Raw genomic sequence first — 12733 nt, 5'->3', positions numbered from 1 at the left:
CCTCAGATGACCAAATGATTTTCTCACCGTTCAAACGTGCGTAACTTTCTCACCATTTACTAGATGGAGTCTGTTCTTATGGAAATGGTTCACAAATTTCGTCATCTTCAATTTTCCATTGGTCCTAATTATGACTTTCGCACCGAAACGCGTTTCCTCGAAAAAAGGAGTTCAAAAAGGCGTTTGGGCGCACTATTTGAATTTCAAATTTGGGAGACCTTTAAATAGTTTTTCCCACACTTTTTCATTCATTCACATTCATTTTTCACTTTCCACTCTCTCTCTTCACATGCTTCTCACAATTCTCTCTCCCTTCTCTCTTGAATCAATATCAAACACTAACAGCTTCGTCCAATATTCAACAACAATCTCAAGAACACGAAGAACATTTTTACGGAAATTCTTCCAATCTTTCTTCTCTCTTCTCACCTCCGCATCTACTCGCCGTCGCTGCTTCTCACCTCCGCGGACACATACCACCTCCACCGTGCGCGACGCGCGCGACTCTCCCTTCATCACCGCAAGTTCGCTGTTCGCCTCTTTCCTTCGGTCATCTTTTCGATCTCCTCTTCATGTCATTTTGGTAACTTCCTTTAACTCTTGATTGAATTAAGTAATTAAATGAATAGTTTCTTATTTGAATTAAATACTTATTGTGAATCTTGAGTTTGTGAAATTAAATAATCCGTGAATTTGTGAATTGTGAGCATTAATTGTTTGAATTGTGGTGTATGACAATTGTTGTGTTGCTTGATTCTTTTAATTCTCATGAGATACGTGTTATTGTAGTTTAGGTGTTCGATAAAATGCTTGAACTATAATTGGGGGAGCTATGTGGTTGTTCATGAGTTAATTCCGGATCAATTTGTGATAGTTAGTGTTGATGTACATAATGCTTACAAACATGTTTGCTATTTCATGAGTTGTAACACTTTTCATTTGGCTCAAGACACTTTACAAACTCCTTTTGACAATTGAAAATTTGAGTTGATTGGAAAATGTCACAATTCTTGAATTTTTCTACCACTTGACATGAACTCAATGGTGAATAATGTAACTTGACTTTGTTGATGATATCGGAGCCATCGGTGCACTTTTTAGTCGGTTTTGGACACTTCTTTTCATCAATTCACTACTGCCAGCCGACAAAAATTTCCTATAAGTCCCACTTCCAGGCGGAGTTAATTCAAACCGAGTTCGTTTTTTAGTCCGTTGGCACGTTTGCAATCAAGCATGTGATTTTCATTCAATTCCGAGCCGATGAATTTTGACACATATTTCCCGATTTTGCGGTTTTTGCTTCCGGTTGACATGTATTTTGTGCTTTGACTTTTACTTGACATGTATTCATACTTGCTTGGCTAATTGTGTACTAATGCACTTTAGTTTGCTTGTTTTGGATAAATTACGTGCATACTTTGTGATTTGGCATAAACGTTTACCGTTGTGTGCGCATTTGACTTGATGTTCCATATGTTTTATCTCTTTGCATTGTTGCTGCCCCGTGTGCTATCTCGCGTTTCTGAAGCGCGTTTTTCATTCCTTTTTCCGCCTTCACTTCTATTTTGTTTCATAATTCAATTGTGCAACTTCGGTTGCGATTCCTTTTGTTTCTAATAATGTGTACTAGCTTGTGCAAGGAACTTTGAGGATGATTTCCGACTGACGCATTTTGCTCCGTGTTCCACTTTATTTGCAGGACACGATGATATTTTCTCGATTGCTATTCGTTCGTCTCCCCATTGAGACACGTCATATATATTTGTTTGTTGCATGTCTGTATTCCAACTTAGCTGCATGTGTATTACTCGGGTGTGTCGACACGCATTCTAATACGACATGCAATTTACTTTTGCGTTGTCATTGCGCTTTGATGATGCATATGTCGTCTACCGGACTCCTGACACTGTTTGTTGCTTGTTGCTAGCTTGCGCACGCGATCTCTAGGTTTCTCTTTTCTTATCTGCTGTTATTTACGAATTACTATCCGTTTGGTATCGTTTCTTATTCCCTTTTACCTTTTTCCACACTTTTTCTTTTCAATAACATGAGAAGTAGGACTGGGAGTCTGTGCCACTTGGCTGGCAATTTTGGAAGTCCTCACTAGGAGGCCATGTTTTTATGTGTTTATCTTTGTCCTTGCAAGTGTCAATGGTGTCGTAAGACCTCAATAGGCAACATCGTTAAGTCCTCATCGTAGGCAAGCGGGGTAGGGTCCGTAATCTACCCCTGCCATGTTTCATCGAGTTTGTTCAGTTAATGCACGTCACACACCTTTTCTTCTGAACCGTCACCGATCTTGTTGATTCTAAGACCTGACTAAGGCAAGTGGAAGGGTCTTGTAGTCGGATCCCCATGTTTTGTCAAGCCCGCACTGACCAGGCGTTGATGCTCTGTGTACGCGCACACAGTTATTGAGTATCCTTTTTCCTCCCATGCTAGCTCACATGGCCTTGGTTGTACGACGTATTGGCTGAGCTCCCTCCTTATTCCCTTGCTTGGTTGCCTCGGTTGATATGACCCCTTGGCTATAGCACCCCAATTCCCTGGTCACTACCTCGATACTCAAACCATGGTTAGTTGTTTGTTTATCAAGCGACGCTCGATTGTGTGCTTATTGCTTTTATGTTATTCCCTCCCATAGGTTGCTTGTCTTAGCGTGGTTTCCTTTTGTATGCTAACATTAGGTAGACTTCCCTTTGCACTTTACTTCCTTCCTACCTCCCGGGTATAAGTCTCCAAAGGTCGAGCTGCCATAGGATGCGAATGTAACTGTTCACCTAAAAAACACAAAACAAACAGAAACTAGGTAGTCGAGCTACTATAACTCTGATTCCTCAAAGAGGATACGTAGGCAGCGGGGTAGGGCCCGTGCGAGTACAACATTTTATTTTCCCTACATTTCATGCATCTTAACATAGCTTGTAGACATAATTCCCTTACACACCCATAGATTAGACAACAATCGTGGGTCCCGTCAAGTACCGCGGACGTGAGGGTGCTAATCCTTTCCCCTCACGTAACTGACTCCTTTACCTTTTTCTCTGGTTCGCTTCGACCGTGCTTTTCCTTCCCCCGGGTTTATTTTGTGTTTCCTTTCCCTCTCTTGGGATAAATAGACACGGATGGCGACTCTCTTTTTCCGTGCCACTTTCGCATTTGTACTTGGATAAAATCTTGGGAGCGACAATTATACACAAATTTAACCATCACTGTTTTTATCATACAAATTTAACGAAAAAATACATAATCTAAACAACTCATACAACCCAATATCAAATAAAAACAATTAATTTCATATGTGTAACTTATAGTAGATGGCTTTGATGAAAAAATTGAAAGGAAATCTAAATCCAGCAAGATAATTGAGTATTGAATTTTTGTTTGTGTTAAAAATGGAAGATATGAGTGTTTGTGGAGAAAAAAAGTTTTATGCAAAGTAAAGGTGAAGGAAATGAGAGAGATAAGTTGAATAGGCTGGAAGATGTGAGAAATAAGTTGAAGCGCTATGGATGTTTATTAAACATTTACGAGGTGCATTAAATCCTGCATAAGTTATTACCTTTGGGACTTACGTGGTGGAATGCACCCCGCAACATATGTGTCATAAAAGTTGAGCCAACGTTCACCTGCGCTCTGACCAAATAAGTAAAAGCAGCTTTTATTTTTCCCCCAATTTTTTCAAAAACACTTGCGGGGTGAATAACACCTGGCAAACTTTAATGACATTGGAACTTGCAAGGTGAAATTTACGTCGCAACTCATGTGTCAGTAAATGCAAACAACTTTCACCTGCCAACCTGAACACACAGTAAATATTGCTTTTAATTTCCCCCAATATTTTCAAAAACACTTGCGAGGTGGCTATTACCTGGCAACATTTAATGTCTTCGGATTTTGCAAGGTGAAAATCACCTCGCAACGTATGTGTTAGAAAATGCCAATAAAGTCCACATGCCACCATGAATTCCCAATAAATGGAACTTTTTATTTCCCCTCAATTTTTTAAGAAGAGTTGTGGGGTGTTTGTTACCTGGCAAAGTTATTTTCAATTTTCTTTAATTTCTCACTCACTATTGCGAGAAAGAAAAATATATAACTTTTTTTTTATAAAAAAACTGCATTGTGCGGTGTAAGGCACCCCGCAAGTGAGTTATTTAACGAGGTGACTATCACCTGGCAATATCACCTGGCTAATTTGGTGTTTTCTTATAGTGACTTGTTCCTATTGAGACTTGCCTATTAGTTAATTTGAGTCAGTTGAGTCTACTTTGTTATTTGTAGTCCATCGATTATAATAGATACATCTTTTTCAATCGAGTTTCCACCACCGTTGAACTAATATGATAATATCTATGAGAGAAGGTTTGGACGATGTGATTAAGCTCCTATTCCAAACAACTCTACCCCTGCTTCGACTCTGTCTCCTGATGATTTTCCATTGTTATTCGTAAAAGTAATCGTTCAACTTGTAATTTTGTGTCTTACCATTGGTTATCTCATACCTATTTTACTTTTGTTACTTCACTTGCATCTGTTTTTATTCCTAAAAGTATTCAAAAAGAATTAATCCATTCAGGGTGAAGACAAAATATACATGATGGAATGCCAGATTTAGAATCTAATCATACTTAAGAGCTGGTTCTTATTCCTTATAGAAAATGTGTTGTTGGTTACATGTGAATATTTAATGTTAAGGTGGTCTTGACGGACAGGTAGATCAATTGAAAGTTTGTCTAGTGGCAAAGAGATATACTCAACTCCATGCTCAAGATTACAATGATACTTTTTCTACTGTTGTAAAGATAACATTTGTACGTCTCTTTTTGAATAACTGTCATGAAACAATGGTCTCTATTTCAATTAGATATAAAAAATGCATTCCTGTGACTTGGAAGAAGAGATATATATGGAGAAACCTCTTGAGTTTCTTGCTCAAGGAGAGTGTAACAAAGTATGCAAATTAAACAAGTCTTTGTATGGCTTGAAACAATCTTCTTGTTTCAGACTAAAGACTTGGGTCTTCTTCGTTATTTTTTTGAAAATTGAGGTAGCTCAATTAAAATCAAGTATTGTAATCCCTCAAAGAAAGTATGCTCTTGATATTCTAGAGGTAACATGTGTTAAAGATTGCAAACCATTTTTGAGCTATGTCTAGCCAAATTTGTTAACATGGTATCAGAATCAGATTTAAGATTCGTTGGGTCACCTGGTATTAGGTTTTCGCTACCGGGTCACCCACCATTCAATTTCATGTTTCAAATGTCCAGTTTTGGTGAAAAAAAGTTTGTTAAAAGTATCACATTGCCTAATATATGGCATGAACATGTGTTTATAAATGAGAACTATCCTGACCCTACAAGCCGATTTTGTCGAGATGAGTTAAAGAAAATCACATTTACTAGCAAAAGGAAGCAATTCAAAGACATTGATGGACTCTCTCTTGGAATAGTTAGTCCATTCATAAGAGTTAGTTATGCAAAAGTTGCATTTAGATTAGCGGCCTTTATTTGCATTTATGATTTGAATTTTATGTTGTGATAGAAGTGGCTTTAATTGCACTTATGATTAGAACTTTGTGTGGTTGCACTTATGATTTGAACTTTGTGTTGTGATCAAAGTACTTTAATTGCACTTATGATTAGAACTTTGTGCGGTGATATAAGTGTTATTTAGAAGTTTTACGTTGCTGATAAAGTAGAGGTTGGACAATATATAAATGAAAGGACTATAAACCTTAAGTCTTGAGATTATGGTGGATATGTTGTGTTTTGTTCATTTATGTGGTTGCTTTTGATCTAATATGAATTTCTCCCTCATAATTTATTAATAGTATTAGATTCGATGATTCAACTAAGGTTTAACTCTTTGTATTAAAAGTCTTTCTGACATGGTGGTGGTCAAACAACATGTCCTATTAAAGTGCTAACAAGGTGATGGTAGGGCGACATGTTCTGTGGAAGTGTCAGTGACGTGGTAAGTGTTTCAATGGTGATACAAGTAGTGCTAATGGTTTAGCTAAATAACTGACTCTTTGTATCGAAAGTCTTCCTGACAAAATGATGATCAGGTAGCATGTATGTTGAAGTGTTTGTAACATGATAAGGGTGTCAAAGGTGATACAAATGTATAAGAATAAAAACTTCCACTTTGAGAAGAAGTATATAAGAGAATGGACTCACACTTAATGGAATATTGTTGTAATATAAGTATGAGTTAAAAGTTTTATTTGAAAATATAGATGTTAATATACATTGATTTTTGGTTCTCAAACTTAAATAATAATAAAGAGGATAATGGTGTTTGTATGTTGTAAAAGTAACCTTATGCTTAGTTAGTTTCTATCCCTATTGATTTTACAATACGTACCTGTTATGAAATGTTTAAAACATTTTCCCTTAAAAGATAGTTATCTAAGCAATATTAAACAATATCAAAATATAAAAAAAATGTAGACTATTTTAGAACTTATTTTTACAAGTGTACATCCTGAAAATTATGAGGGGAATACTTATGAAATTTTCTTAAAAATTTTGTCCCTTCAAACCTCATGCATGAGAGATTATGTCCATCTAAAAAATTGATAGGAATATTTATGGCATTATCCTTAAGTACTTTGTCCCTCCATGCATCATGTTTGGAGGACTACTGTACATCCGAAAAATTGGTAGGAAGATATAAGCATGTTGGATCAAATCTGAGCATAGAATCGATTTGGGCTATTGGTGCCCTATAGGCTGCCTCGTGGACGAAATACCCTAAGGAAGGCCTTATAAGCCTCCAAAGTCGAGGTATCGGGCTGGTCATGCACTACAAGAAAATAAAGGATTAGCTACCATAATTTTGCTACCAATTATTTTCATAGTTGATCTCTATTTAAAAAACAATCAGTTAACTTAAATTACGTAAACTAACATCAAGTTATATTTTAGTACAACTAATAACAAGTTATTGTTACTGTTTCAATAGTCCATTTCTTTTCACTTATAATTTTTGTTATTATTATATATTATTATATACTATTATATTATTATACTATATAATATTAGGATTTAAATTTTTTTTTATCTTGCTCACAATTATCTCAAGCACTCGCGCAACACGAAATTAGGGTTTGTAATGAGTCATAGAAGAATGAACCACGGCGACGAAAACGAAGAGGATTACGAGGAGCAAGGTGTCGATTTCGACGAAGAGGAAGCAGTTGATGAAGATGAGGAAGAAGTGGATGGAGGGGACGATGATTACGATGGCGGCATAAAAGGTAGCCGCAAGCTCCAATACAAGAAAGTTTCTACTTCGAATTTTTTCAATGAAGAGGTTGAAGTTGATACAGGTGATGAAGAGGAGGAAGAAGAAGGGGAAGACGGTTCGCTTTTTAACTTTGTTTTTTATTTCATCAATTTCATTTGTGTTTAGATTAGAGGGAAATTAGTATTGAATTAGGGTTGAAACTATGATGCGTGAGATTCGAGGATGATTTGTAACTAGGGTTCTCATGAGAATGAAATTATCATTGTTAAGAAGTAGGTGCACCTGTTATTTTCGTTGTTATGTTGCAGTTATATTGATTTCGGTTTAGAGAATAAAGTTAAAAAAATAGGATTATGAACACACGCATCTGTGTTGTAATCATGTGGATTAAAGCATTTTCTTAGGATCTGATCATGTATACAGTGGTTAATTTCTCCTAGTTACTCTAACCCTGTTTAGATTTTATATTTTTCATGTCATGACCCAAAACTATGAGAGATCAAGGGATATTGTAGTGGTAGTTCTCATCCACACCGTGTTCTGAATGTTTATTACCCCATTAGAGTTTTCGATACTAGACTATACAATATCTGTCCTCTGAATATACTATCTTATGTTTATGAACTGAAATCATATCTAGTAACTGTATATGTATATTTTGTGATACACTAGTTCATAATATATAGATTGCTTTAAGCCCTTTATGTTCAATAACTTGTTTGATATACATGTATATTTTTTTAGAATGCTGGGAAAGGATTAAATTTCCTATGTTTCTACTGTTTTGCTCAATGTTGGACAATTTTATGACATTTTTCAGCTCAGGCTCTAAGCTAAAATGCATCTCTTATCTATGTAGATAAGCTGATAACCTTACCGACTCAAGCTTGCTCTTCTTATATAAAATAGTACTCTTAAGTGGTCAATAATTTGTTTGTAAATACTCATATCACACACCTGTGACAATTTTCTATATAAACTATTTGCTTGATAAATTTATATCTTAAATCTCTAAAGATACTACAGGTGTCCTTATTTATGGTTTTTATTTGTGAGAATGCAACTGAACATACATGTATGTGAATGATGCCTTGTTTCCTTCTAATCATGTCATTAGTTGTTTAGTGCAATTGCAATAATTTTCTGAGAAAATTACATTGGTTGTTTTAAAACAAGGGAAAATATCTGAAGCTGGAAAAGAAATAGTTGCTTCGGTTATGCAGGACTTGACAACAGCAAGTCAAGGTTCTTTTGAACCTGAAGCAGGATAGTTTGAACTGTTTAGTATCCGATATCGAAAAGGTATTGTAAAATCTAAGTTTAGACATACTCCAGGTTTGATCCTGGTGTAGGCACTGTTTTTGCTTCCTCCTTGATGGACATAAAAAGAAGGAAAAGTCTCCTTATCACAAGCTTTAATGGCATGGTAATAATTATATTATGGTGTTTGAGCCTTAACTATGATTCTTTATGAAAAAAAATTACCTTAATTTTCTATCTTTTCCAGGCCGCTTTGATGTTACTCCATTCTGTGTCTTTTAGTTGGAAAGTCCTTGCACCATATTCAGGCACCCTTGCGGTCCTCAGGACTATCCTGTAAGTCATTTAATATGTGATTGCGTGATGTATGTGATTATGCTGCCGCGTAATAATGATGCAAATATTAAACTATGTCGCAAGTCATACAGCTGTTGTACCTAATGATGCATGGGCTAAACTGTTAAATACAACTGTTGTACCGAATCATGCAGGGGAGAAACCAAGTCGTACTGCTGATATACCGAACATTGCAAGTACTGAATCAGGTAATAATGCTCATAATTGTTGAAATCCTGTGGAACGTTTGAATGCATTTCAGTTTAGATCAGATTGATATTGCTAAAGGAGAAAATCTATTAGTCAAGTGTTTTATAAGATATTTGGAAATCAAAGTGATCCTTGAATTAAGTAGAGGTTTTAAATTATTACATGCCAATTTTATCACAAACTCTTTTGGTGTCATAACTGATGAAGCAACAGTGTACGCTCAGTGTACGCCCTCTTTAGTGTTATAACACGTTGTTTAGTTATAGTGTGATTTTCATCATCTATGACGGTGATCGAGGAGTTATCAAAGCTTGCTGATTTCATGCGTTAAGCATACGTAGTACTCACCGACGAAGATATCGATGAAACAACCAATTCCCGAAGACCTTTTACTTTCCTCAACGTCGTTGCTCTCAGCAACATCGTAAGTCTTCTCCATTTTATTTCTTCATCATCATAGTTTCTAATTTATTATGTTTACAATTTTAAGTTTGATTTCGATTACTAGGGTGATTGTAAATCAGCGGTTTTGAATAGTTTAATTGGACATCCAGTTTTGGTAAGTTAGGTTTTGAAGCTCTATAATCTCAATTCTAAAGATGAATTTTTGAATAGTCAAAATTATGTTTTTAGATAATCCAGTAAGAAAGGTCATTTAGAGAATAAAGAAGAGAATTCTTTACCCTGTAGATCGTATATAATTGGTAATAATTTAGTTTTTGCTTTAGCCAGTGGCAATGGCCAGTGTAATTCAAAAATGGAACTGAGATTACTTTATTAAAAATAGATTTTGAAGCTTTGTGTGAGTACTGATATCTCATTCTCATTTTTTTTCTCTGTTTCAGATGCTGAAAATGACGGCTCAAAACCAAATACCACACATGAACAAACTCAGAGACAAGACAACTATCTACTCTTCCTAGAAATTTCACCTTCCATTATTGTTAATGTAAGATGCTCTCCCTTTTTGTTATTTTATTTTTCTTGAGATTGTTATAATGAGTTTCTTGAACTTTTGATTTAATGATAGCTGATTTGAATTTATTAACTTATTATACAAAGCAAAGAGGGTGAGATTTCCAAAGGGCAAGAAAGGGAAGCAAGTAGATGTAGTAGTAGAGCAAGTAGTTATTGAAGAGAATGTGAATGACTTGTTGAACCCCGTTGTTGCTGCCAAAGAGCGGGTGAAACGTAGGAATGAGATCACCGTTGAACTCTTGAGTGGGGAGAATGAAGGTATCTCGATATCGGCTTCTGAAGTGACTTATGAGTTTAATTTTTTAGGTTTATCTTTGAGTTATTGCGTTGATCGATACTAGTAATATTCTTAGCAAAAGATTTAAGTTAAATTCATGCAGAATAAGTTATTTGAGTTTTAAACAAATAATTAAATAAAGTTATGGTGACCAGTAATTAACTAATTAGCAAAAGTTATTTGTCAAGGGAGTTAGTAATGATTTAGAGTAGATTTTTCTTAACAAGATTGTTGTTTATATGGTGTAAGACAGTATGCGTGTTGATGAGTGAATGATTCATTTTCTCTTGATGGACTTTACTTTTACTGGGGAATACGAATTTACTCAAATGTATGCAGCTTGTTGAAATATTCCAATTCGATTATTAATTTTTTGTTTGCTGTTTAGGTGGCATCAAGTTGATCGGTCTACTTATAGTGGGAGCTTGTTATTTCGATGTCTATTGCTCCGAGCATGTCAGGTCTGCTGCCAGCATGACTGAAACAGGTCTTCTGCATCCTTCTTCTTTTGTTATTGTGTCTTTTAAATGCCTATTGTTGTTTGTTATTTAGCAGGTTTTCTGTGTTTTATTTTACGATTAAATGAGGTTTGGAACTGTTTAATACTCAATTGGATGAGCACGCGCCGAAGGTTAAATTTCTGCATGCTATGATGATACCACTTAATTCTTTTAATACAATGTACCATTCTCTTGCGTTTTGGGCTTTGATGCTACTACCGGTGTCGGTTAGCATGGTGGCTTTTGATGTTACTAGATTTATTAGGGACAAAGGCTTATTTGGGAAGTCAGGGTTATGTTGCCGTCTATCCTCCTACTGTCCGAAGGTATGACATAGTTGAGGCTTATCCCTTTTCGGATGAGAAAGATCTTCACGTGAACGTCGGTCGTTTATTCAAATATTTGGTTTTGTGGAGATCAGATAAGCATAGATTGTTCGAATATTCTTCAAGATGAGGATAAATATGTATCTTAGAATTGTTGAATTAAACGGTGTACTATAAAATTGTTTTTTAGTTATTTTATAAATATGAAATTGCTTTTAAGTATTGTGCTACATATTGTAATTAAGTATAAGTTTAAATGAAAAAATATTAATAATTTTTTTATGATTTATAGCTTATTTGGTTTTGATTAGAAAACTAAAAATTGGAATGAGGCTAATTTAGCTTGAGATTTACTATGATATTTTTGTGGCGAAATTGCAGCTATTTAGATTGAAAATATTAATATAAGACCCAGAATTTGCTGCAGTTTAGTTTTGGTTTAGCTACGAAATGTAAAATATTAGTTGGGATTTTGCTAGGAATATTTTGTCTAGATAATTAGCCACTCAATCCAAGCTACGGCATATATAGTAGTTAATCCATATCTAAACTCCAACTAAATCTGTTTGATAGAAATTTACTTCAAATTAGCTACGGTTTTAGTCGTAGCTAATCACATATTTTCTTGTAGTGATGGAGCCGTGCAAACAGGCCCACAACCCAATACCTTAAAAAATGGAGTCCTCAATTTTAGAAAGTGAAGTTAAAAAAGTTATAATATTGAAAAAATAAAATATATAATTATAAGCGAAATTAATGAACATTTTGTTGGTGATTTTAGTATCATCAATGTATTTTGGTAGTAATGTGATTTATTGTAGGCCGATGCAATTATGCGTTAAGCTTGAAACGAGTTAGGGTAGTGCGGAGTGCACGCTCGTAGAGTCAAACGTGCAATTGAATACGAATAATAGAAACGGGGTTCCAAGGGGCGGAGCCCCTAGCCGGGTGCGGGGCAGCGCCCCGTCGGGGTCCAAGGGGCGGAGCCCCTGTCGGAGTGCGGGGCAGCGTCCTGCCGGGGTCCAAGGGGCAGCGCAATTGAATAGTTGCACCTTTTCCCAACCGACATAACCGTTTTACTGACCAGGTGTGTCGTTTCCCAACCAACATAACTGTTTTTACCGAACAGGTGTGTCATTTCGGTTTCTATTGTTGATCTCCTATATAAGGAGTCATTTGGCCTCGGTTTCGGATACGGAAAACATACTTCCTCTACATTCCTGATCTATTATCTATTGTCAGAAACAGATTGTTCTTCGAGAATTATCCCCGCAAAGATTTCGTGAACCCAGACAAGAATAGGGTCGAAATACTTTGTTCGGAAAGTGAACGAACACGATTCTTGAAGATATCCAGGATTATCATACCATTTATCTAACACATTTCGGTGTTCGCAGCTCAGCGGTTAAGACTTTGTCTTGGAAGCTTAATTCTTATTTATTTTTTTACATAAACCGACAGGTACGACAAGTAATTACATAGGTTGTGATAATTAATATTTCTTAAATTTTAATTATAAAATTAAAATTCAAATAATTATTTATTATGATCCTTGTAATTCTATTTTAATTTATTTTCAATATTTATTTATT

The 12733-nt window shown here is 35.5% G+C and overlaps 1 long non-coding RNA gene across 1 annotated transcript; it reads left to right on the top strand.

Annotated features, from left to right (window-relative positions):
• Positions 1-9314: 9314 nt before the first annotated feature.
• Positions 9315-10459, top strand: LOC131620439 (uncharacterized). The gene is made up of 3 exons (XR_009289112.1): positions 9315-9484; positions 9906-10009; positions 10123-10459. It is a non-coding gene; the product is annotated as an uncharacterized LOC131620439 (long non-coding RNA).
• The last annotated feature ends 2274 nt before the right edge of the window (positions 10460-12733 follow it).

This window comes from Vicia villosa, linkage group LG1, assembly GCF_029867415.1.
Source record: "Vicia villosa cultivar HV-30 ecotype Madison, WI linkage group LG1, Vvil1.0, whole genome shotgun sequence".
NCBI classification, from domain to species: domain Eukaryota; kingdom Viridiplantae; phylum Streptophyta; class Magnoliopsida; order Fabales; family Fabaceae; genus Vicia; species Vicia villosa.
Note: the sequence above shows the minus strand (reverse complement) of the source record. Positions and strands in the feature narration are given on the sequence as shown.